Below are 11,129 nucleotides of genomic sequence, written 5' to 3'. Positions count from 1 at the left end.
CTACACATATAAACACACACAGACACACACTTCCCATTGATTGGTCCCATGTTTAATTATAGTGGTCCAAACATATTGATGGATACACTCATTAAGACCCTTTCCAAACTCAAAGCTTTTGAGGTTCCCATGCACATGCACATGCACATCAATCCCTCCTCTCTCTCTCTAACTCACAACTTGTAGAAGATATTGAGATGTGTCTGCACCAAAATATAAAAATACGAGAAAAATGCGAGTAACTTTTTTATGATATTGTAAATGAGTAAATTATTCTATTATAAAAAAAAATAGTGATTTACCTCTCTATATAAGGAGGTAAATTGTTTCATTTTAAAAAGTATAGGGAGGTAAATTGCTATATTTTTTTCAAAGGGGGTAATATGCGGATTTTCAGTATCACAGGGGAATAAATTGCTATTTACCCTCTGTAAAGAGTACAGATATTTAAGTAAATTGTGAATTATTTTAAAAAATATATGTATTATACTTATGCAAATAAATTATAATATATTAAATTATGAATATGAAAATACGGTAAAATAAAATATTAATTCATGATGTCATTATAATTAATCCGATAATTCACGACCTTTTTATGATAACAAAGTCGAAACACATTGTTTGCTCTGTGATTTGTGGAATTTTTTTACACAAATCCGAGCAAGTGTGGTACGTACATTTGCTATATAATTTATTTTTTTTAAATTATATATAAATTATGTAATAAATATATTATAATTATTTTATAATTAATATAGGCCTGACTAAATCAGTATGTTAGAATTTGGCATGGTTGGGTCCTTTGTGAAACCTACGTGTCTCCTAGTTGCTGGCTATGATGCAGTTGGAGTACCGACACCTCTTGTGAGAAAAAGTGTGGAGAACTATGACACTTTAGCTTATGCTAATTTTACTTTCTACCCCCCTTAATTATGAAAATACATATTTTGCCCCAAAACAATAAAATATTCTTCAATTTTGAATTTCATATATCCTTCTTTTTAATATATGAAGATATATTAAATTAAATTTTTAGAACGTTATAAGTTTATGTATACTTAATAAAATGGAGTTTAGCCTTATTATGACAAGTAAGGCAAATTTTTTACAAATATATCCTTGAGTTAATTACATTTATATCCTCTCGAGAGTATATTTGTAATTTTTAATAATTAGGGGTTGTTTTATGTAATTAGACTTAATTTTAATAAAACTTACCCCATCAAATTTAAATAAAATTTTAATTATTTTATTAATTCTTGGAGTATGTTAAAAAGAAGGGTAAATTGAAAAAGCAAAATATTGCGTTAATAGTAGGGACCATTCTTTTATAATTGGAGGAGGCAGAAGTGATGATGGCAGGCATATGGTTATGTCCAACTACCCCATTCGAGTTTTCAATCATCATCTGAACCTATACGATGTTGATAAAATCCGAAATACAATCTTGTCTATATAACAGTAGGTTTGGAAATGTTTTGGGTATTATTCTATCCGAATTCAAATATATTAAATACTTGTATGTTATAAATTTAAAAAATTTAAATTTTATTATTCTATCCCTCCTAATAATGTATAAGAAAAACATGGTATGTATTTTCTCCAAATTTTTTTCTTTATTGTTTCAGAAGCTTATTCAACAATGGTATTTATAAACCACCATGATGTGGATGCTTGGGATAGCCCAACCCACAACTTAACTAAACAAGCTCAGGTAGCCCAAGAAGCTTGGAAAGAAGGGAGGAGGCCTAGGACACCCCACGACCCAAACCATGGTTAAAGCCCAACAAGACGTTCAACCCGAAAGGCCTTTACACGTGGCAACCCACCCTCCAATATGGCACCAAGTTGACCTAGGCGTCAGCAACTACCTCGGACCATATCAGCTCAAGGAACCTTACGTGAGCAAGGAGGAACTCCTTCGCAGCTAGAACTCCTTGGACAAAGGAGACTCCTACTAAAGCGCATCCACCTATAGATAAGGAAGATTTATCCCTGATCCAACCAGCCCAACCAACTCCGACGAGTTTCATGGAGTAGATCAAACCCCTTGCAGACGAGTGCTCTTCTCTATAAATATAGGTTTAGTCCTCCTTACGGAGGACGGTTCTCTCACTCTCAAAGCACTCTTTAAGCACCCTACGAGTATATTATCATGTGTTCTTGTATTTTTCATAATTTTTTATTTTCAATCAAATTTGTTTACTCTTTTATTTTATTCTATCTCAAATCCAATACTAACTTGGGCGTTGAAGTGCTAATGTGTTTTTTGCGGGTTCTCTCCTCAAAGCCTGTATACGGTTTAGCTCAAGCTTCGAACGACAGTACATACTTATTGGACCCGTGGTTTTTTTGCACACATCACACAAAAATTATTTTTACAAACCATACTATTAAAGATTACAATTACAAAATATCATGAAGATACAAAAGGTTATAAGTATTATGGGGAATACCAAAAGGTGTATGCATTGATACATGATAATTACATGTATTTACAATACTCCCCCTTGAATGCACATCTCTTATCATATACATCATGACTCGTTAAAAACCAAACCTAAGGAAAAGATTATAATTGTATAACCTCTCTTTTAATTTAGGCAGATATCTTTCAAGTGTCGCATACCAATATTATGTATGAGTTGCTTGGACACTTTTGTTGGTAATGGCTTCGTAAATAAATCTACTAAGTTCTGATTTGATGGAATCTACTTAACATCAACTTTGCCTTCCACTTGAAGCTCGTGAGTGGAGAAAAATTTTGGTGATATGTGCTTGGTTCTGTCACCTTCAATATAACCATCCTTGATTTGGCGATACACGCCGCATTATCTTCATATATTACAGTAGGACTTTTCTCAATTGATTCTAGTCCACATGATTCACCAAACATAATGTACTAGTGGTCTATACACATTCACGCTCTGCCTCGTAAAGTACAATTAACTCTGCATGATTTGATGAGGTGGCTACCAAACTCTGTTTGGTTGAACGCCATGGAATAGCATAACTATTCCATCATACAAGAATAAATATCTAGATATAGATATAGCTTTATGTGGATGAGATAAAAACCCCCGCATCTGAATGGCCAACTAAATTGGTTGCTTGGGCATCATCATGTCATTCAAAATATAGTCCAATGCCACTTGTTCCACGTACATAACGTAGATATGTTTGCACCATGCAAGTGCCTCTTTGTTGGTGTTGAGTTATATTTTGCTAGTAGATTATTTAACTTGATCCTTTCAATGTGATAATTAGGAAAATGAGCTTTTAATTCAATAAATTGAGCGAAAAGTCTTGTAAATGCAACATTCCATGTTGAACAACAAGCTTACATGTGACCAACGTATTTATGTATCAATCAACACCATAAAGTATTTAAATAATCCATATGATGGTGTTATTGGCTTGCATATGTTGCCTTGAATTCGTTAAAAAATATGGGAGATTCTATATTCACTTTTGTTATAGACGGCTCTGTAATTAATGTCCCAAGAGAATAAACCGAACATATAAATACCTTTAACAAGGAACTTTAGATCCTTCAGTAGGTGTCTATGTGATTTCTCAATGTACCTATGCATTATTATTTTATCTTGATGGGCAAATTTATCATGCCACAAAGTAAAGTTGCTTTGATCGACTAACTTCGGGTTAGTAATACTACGTGTTTTAATAGAGCTTATCAATGTGCCATATACATCGGGTGTATATATTCGCATTTTTTTTTTTAAAAATTTGCTTGTGGCCAGTTTTGTGTGTTGTAAGGTACAAGTATTCGATACCATCTTTATTCGTGGTTTCAATATGAAAACTATTTTGTCGAATATCCTTAAAACTCAATAAGTTCCTTTGTGATTTATTAGAATATAGCGCATCATATATATGTAATCTTGTTCATTCAGATAACTAAATAATTGCTCTTCCAGAGTCTTGATTATTGTTGCCTGAAATAGTATTCACACAGGTTTTTGTCATTAACAAGTTTGAGAAAAAAATTCTTGTTTCTTAGAATTGTATGCATAGTGGCACTATTAACAAGGTAATATTCCTTGTTATTGAGATTTGGAATGGCTTGACCCATTTTATATAAATAAAATAGACATATAATAAGTAAAGGAAAAACTTCATTCGTAAAGCATAAAAGACATTACAATATTGAAAAGAATACCCAATAAATTAAAGTAAATGTTACTTAATAATGGAAACATACTAATGACATATGAGATTATCTAATCACCAGCATATTAAAATCATCAAGAATGTCACTGACTTTTAAGGAAGCTCAGAGAGATCTTTATAATCACTTTTAATGGACTGAAAAAGAAAATCTGATGCATCTACGTGGTATTGTTTGGGATTCTAGCCTCAACAAAATTAGTTCAACTTCTTTACTCTTTCCATCTACGTGGGTATGATTTGACTAGATGCTGTGTCGTACGATAAGTATGGGACCAATGTCCAGACAATCCATATCTATGACAAAATCTCAATTTATAGTTTTTTCTTATTGATTCTTTGCCTTGTTCCCATTGTTCTTCAGAATGTTGAGATTAATCCATGTATTCTGATATCCATGACCACGACCACGTCTATACGAGTGGCCGCATGGTGAGTCATGGTATCAACCACACCCCTTTTTTGAAGAAGTGGCATTTGCTTCAGGAAATGTTGTTGAATATTCAGGAAGTGATTTGAAACTAGTGGGTCGGGTTTTATGGTTATTCAACAAAAGCTATTTTTTCTTTTTTGCAACAAGAAGGCATGAAATCAACTTTTGAACCTATGTTCCCTCTACTGCTGCTAAAGTACAAGGTTAGATGAATGAAAAATAGCAAATATTTTTCTAACATTTGTTCACCCTTTACTTCTTCTTCACATAACCTTAGTTTTGATTTGGAACATCTCAAAATTGTATTCAACAATTGTTTTGAATTCTTGCACTCGCAATTGCACCAAATGAATATCTTGCACGTGGTAATATCATAGTCTTTTGATGGTCAAATTGATCCGTTAAACTCTTCCAGAGTTGAAAAGGACTTTTGACTGTTAATATTGAGACTTCAGGCTCTTGTGGATATGATGACAAAACAAAATTATCGTTTTAGCACAGTCTTTTCGAAAGAATTTCTATTTTCTTTTACTCTTCCCCATGATAGTTTATCCCATAAATATCAAGAGCATTGAATCCAGTTTGGTGAGATTGGTCGTTAAGCTACAACAAGTTAATATGCACTTTTATCATAGCATTTAACATATACATATAAGTAGAATAAAATGTATTACACATGAATATAAAGTAAAAGTGATATAAAAACATTACTAACAATAAGGAACATTAAGTTACCATGTTATCAAATCGAATTATTATGACATGCAAACATGGAATTAAATATATTTAAATTTGGCTTAAATCTTGTAATATCACAAATGACAATTAAATGGTATTCATGTCAATTTTGTTTTATTAATAATTAAATTTTATAGCATATAAATAAATTAATTAGATTAACTTTAAATTAGTCATATTTTAATCACATATCTATATACGATTTCAAAGAAATGACCATGGATCAATTAAATAAATGACCATGTAATTTTATTTACAATTACATATGATGCATAAACTTAACACTTTTATAAATTAAAATAATGGCATAGACATATTCTAAAATTTTTAATATTTTGATGCCTAAAATATGCACATATAAGTATACAAAAATACAAAAACCTTTCAAATGGTATCATTGTCTCGTATTTATAAAATTATGGTAGTATTATTTTTAATTTTTTTAATATTTAAAAATATTAATTGGGTTTATCGGGTCCGAGTCCAAAGTTTAGCCAAACCTGTCCCAAACCCTCCCTATTGACATCCCTAATCAAAATCAAACAATAAAATACTTGATGATGATTTAATGTGCAAAATACTAAAATATATTGAAAATAATCAATAATTGCTCAAGGCATGAGGCGCATTTTTGTCCAACCAAGGGGAAAATGTTATATTTGTTAGTTTAGGGGGTAAATATTACATGATGAATAGTTCAAGAGGGCAAAGTGTATTTCAGCCTTTTAAAATTGGGGCTACTAATCCTTCATTTTCCCCAGTATTTTATTTTTTAACTTTCTATGTTAATATTTTGGTTTTACATCTTTTTAATTTTTGGTACTTCAGTTCTTTCTTTTATTGGAGTTCACTTTTCTCGTCGGTGGAGGTAAACTCCAACAAAAAAGGGACTCAAATTGCAAAAATTAAAAAGATGTAGAGTTAAAATGCTATTATAAAAAGTTAAAAGACAAAACATCAATTGACCTAAGTTAGGAACCAAAAATTCATCTGATTCATGTTTTATTGCATGATTATATTTTAATGTCATGTAATTTTCAATACCTCATTTGAACAAAAAAACAAAAGACATGCATTTTCTATCTTTTGCACGTAGTAATGGCATTATAGTTTTAATATTCGATGTTTAATGCAGAATATCACGTCGTTATAAACATATATATATATATCTTAAAATAAGAGCGATAAATTATTATCAATTAAAATAAATTAATTATAATTATACTATTCTTCTTGTCGATATCAATATCTAACAAAAATTATTACAATAATCATGTCTTGCTCTACAATACTTACAATTACAGTAGACAATAACTTCTACTATGTAGCAGATAACATCTCATACACATAGTGAGGTTCGAATCCATGACTTTTAAAATTATGGTTATAAATGTTGTGATTATATTACTATGTCAAAAAGATAAATGGTTAGGTCGAAACTTAAGTCGGTCAATGCAATTTTGTTTTAATACATTGAACCATTCTACGTTCATTACTTGAATTGTTTGCATCATTCAGCTGAAATAGGAAAAATCTCATTTTTGGTCTTATAATTTAGGTATGGTTATTTTTGATTCAACTAATTATGTAAATTTCACTCTAAGCATAATACTTATATTTTGCTTTATTATTAGTCGTGTCGTTAAATAATTGGCAGAAATATTCACGTGAAACTCATGTGGTCGTCAAATGTGCATTTTGGAGGAAAAAGTGGCATGTGACTCTCACAAAAAGTTACATTTTCTGGTCTCATAACTTAGGCCTTATTTACTCTTGATCCCACTAATATCAGAGTTCCCAATTTAAGGATAATAACTTATGTTTTTTCTTATATACCAGCCGTTGTCAAATATTTGATGAAAACAACTAGGTGATATTCATGCGCCCATTAAATTGGGGCGTGTTGGAGGGAGTATTGGCATATGAGAGGTGCATGCTTCATTTTTGGAGGGATTATAACTGCAAATTTTGGCGAGCGGAAAGTTTTGGCATGTGAGAGGCGCATGCTTCGCTTTTGGAGGGATTATAACTACAAATTTTGGCAAGAGAGGAAAATTCCCTCCAACACACCCAACTTAATGGCCGTTTGAGTATCACGTGGACGTTTTTGCTAAATATTTAACGGCGGAACAAAAAGTGAGAAAAATTATAAGCTATTGTCCTTAAATTGGGAATCCTGTGATCATTTGGACTAAAAATGAATAAGGGCTAAGTTACTGGACAAAAAATGAGATTGTTTCGTGAGAGATATATACCTCTTTTCTTTGCAAAACGCCCACTTAACGACCACGTGAGTCTCAAATGGTCATTTCCTTCAATTATTTGACAACAGGACTAAAAGTGAGATTTCTATAATTATTGGAATCTTAAAGTGAGATTCCTGTAATAATTGGCACCGAAAGTAAATAGAGTCTAAGTTGTGGAATGAAAAATAAGATTTCTTCCTAAAATATTATGAGGGTTGTCTACTTTTATAATAGTTATTTATTTATTTATTTTATCCTATTTTAGTATTCGATTTTAGATTATTTATATATTTAATTATTTCTTTTTAATATTTGAATATAATGAACATGATACAAAAAAAAAAGAAAAAGAAATAATAATAAGGAAGCTATCCTGCGTCCATCTCGTACTTTCCAAAGGTTAAATATTTTAATACCTTTAAGAAAAGTTAATTTAGAGAATCCGTAATTGTGATGATTCCTACTTTTTCTACCTGTAATAATTAACACAGATAATTACATTTACACTCTTGATCTGTAATTTATTTACATAAATTATTCCTATTATTTACATAATTACAGAAATTACCCCTAACAGCAAAAAAAATACAGTTAGTTTGTGTAACAAATGTGTCATTTTTCGAAAAAATAAGGGGTGATTTGTGTAAGTGATATTAATATTTTAGTGAGTGTATGTATAATTATCTAAAAAATATGAATAATTTGTATAAACAGATTATAGGTCGTGGGGTGTAAATGTAATTATTCTTAATTAATAATAAAGAAGTTGGGAGTTTCTTCTAATGATCACCCCACGTCTGTTTGTTTTGACTAATGCATGTGGGCAGTTCGGCTAAAGACTCTTTCATGTAAAGCCCCACGCCTACCTTTTAACTCTATGTGTTATTCTTTTGTGATACTTTTATATATATATATATATATATAAATACCTATATATGGTCTATCGACATAAAGGGATGCCTATACTTTCATTTCTCGAGTTTTAATGTAATTATATATATATATATATATATATTTTTTATGATTTAAAAAATTCTATCTAATACCCTTAAAGTTTAGTTTCGTCTAATAAATAAGTCTTTCCGGCAGTAAAAAATTATTAAATTTGTTAATATTAACTAAAATATAATGGATAAAAATTTACATTTACCATCGGGTGACTTATTATTGATATGTTTATTTTCACCGTTATAAGGGTAGTTTAGTAAAAAACAGAATTGTTAGACTTGCAATAATAAGCAATAAGTCAATCGATGGTAAATATCAATTTTTAGCGTCTTTAGTCCTTCTGTTAATAAAATTGTTAAAATTAACATAATTTTTATTTGAAGGGGGGAAAATAGCCATTTTTCTCCCATTTTGTGATACTTTTCAAGCATTGGTCCAATACACCAATTTTTCCCATTTTTTTTCAAGTTTCAAGGGAGAAAAAAAATGAAAAAACTAAATATAAGCAACTAAATATTGTCTTTATCATATTTGTTATGCTCTTATAATATTGACTTTTACATATTTATTTTATCCACAAATTAGAAAAAAATAAAAAAAAGACAAAATTAATAAAAGAAAAGTTATATTTATAATTATATAGAAAATTTATTGCTTAAATTTAGTTTGTAGTTTTTTTTCTCTTGAAACCTAAAAAGAAATAGAAAAAATAGGTGCATTGGACAAAAAATTAAAAAATAGCACAAAATAGAAGAAAAATGACTCTATGTCCCTTCCAAATAAAACTTCAATTAGTTTTAATAATTTTATTGACAGAAGGATTAAAATGCAAAAAAGAAAAAAGTAATTTGAGGACTAAAACTACAATTCAAATTGTTTAAGGATCAAAACTACATCAATAACTTTATTGAGGACCAAAGTCGCAATTATCCAGGATTTCAGTATAAGGGAAACTTTATGTGGGTCCAAAATATACATGTTCATGATTTCAATTATAATACATATAATATTATTGATATGGATATACTTCGTATTATTTGGTAATATTTTTAGATTTGATGTTTATCATTAATTTGCTTTTATTCTTCTGGGGCCACATGTGAGTCCTATAAATTAATTTTTGTTCTATTTTTTTATTGTTTAGGAAATTGATTATATATAGTTCATTATATTGTCAATTTAAATTATTAATAATTATAGCAATTCATATATTAATTAGTAATTTTTGTCATAAATTCTATCTAATCAATAACTATTATTAAAATCAATTAAGACATTCTAATTAATATGTTTTAATTTATGACTCGTATTTAGAAAACCTCAACTTCACCATAGAAATTAGATTTCATCGACAATTATTGTGCAGCCAAAAACATTAAATTTTGGCAAAAAATATGAATAATCCGAACACCATGTTTATGTTATTAGATTAAAATATCAATTTCATTGGTGATTGTTCATTTTATTTTTTATTTATATAATTAAATAAAAATAATAAAAATTTAAATTGTGAACTCTCTTTGAACATGGTCCAAACAAGTATTTATATTTGCAATAATTACAGTTTTGGTCCTCATATATTGCCACTAATTTGTTTTCAGTCCCTAAATATATTGAAGTTCTATTTTAGTCATTCAACTTTTAAAATATTAACAATTTCGGTCTTTAGGCCTAATTAATGACCATTTATCCCTTAAAAAAAACATATAGTACAACTATATTTTTTCTATGCTCATGATCAGGCCCAACATACTTTCCAAGATAAAACTAAGCCTCCATAAATTTATACCTTTCTTTGACTGACTTAGGATTGATGAAATATTTTCTTTGAATTCAAGTTCGTCAGTCAAAAGGAAAAACTTTTATATCTCAAGAAAAATATCTTGAAGGTGTGTTAAAAAAATTTCAAATGCATAACTACAAGTCCATCTCGACTTCACTTGAGTCAATGAGAAGTTGCAGTCAAATGACGACACATCTAAAGTTGATCCGAAAATTTATCGAAGTCTTGTAGGTTCTCTGATCTACTTGACAAACGCAAGGTCCGATATTATATATCCAGTTAGCCTAATATCAAGATTCATGAATGAACCAAGCAAATTGTATTTTGCAACTGCTAAAAGAATTTTGCGCTACCTTCGAGGTACGTGGAAACTTAGCATTAAATATGCCAAAGAGAAAGAAAATAAGCTTGTTGGTTATATAGATAGTAATTGAGCTGGATCTGTAGATGATCGAAAAAGTATGTCGGGCTATGTGTTTTGCTTAGGAATGAAAATAATTTCGTGGGCATAAAAAAAACAAAAATCAATAGTACTCTCATCAGTAGAAGTAGGATATATTGTTGTGACTGACGCAGCTTGTGAATCAAATTGGTTAAGAAGGATTTTACGTGATGTAGAGCAACAACAGGAAGCTCCCACAAAAATTTTGTGTGACAATATGTCTACTATTGCGATGACAAGGAATCCTATTTTTCATGCAAGGTAGAAGCACATTGAACTTCGTTACCATTTCATAAGGAACTGTGTAAGTAATCTGAAAATTTACTTGGAGCTCATCAACACAAATGA

Source organism: Sesamum indicum, linkage group LG13 (assembly GCF_000512975.1).
Source record: "Sesamum indicum cultivar Zhongzhi No. 13 linkage group LG13, S_indicum_v1.0, whole genome shotgun sequence".
Lineage (NCBI taxonomy): Eukaryota > Viridiplantae > Streptophyta > Magnoliopsida > Lamiales > Pedaliaceae > Sesamum > Sesamum indicum.
This window is presented reverse-complemented; position numbering follows the sequence as displayed.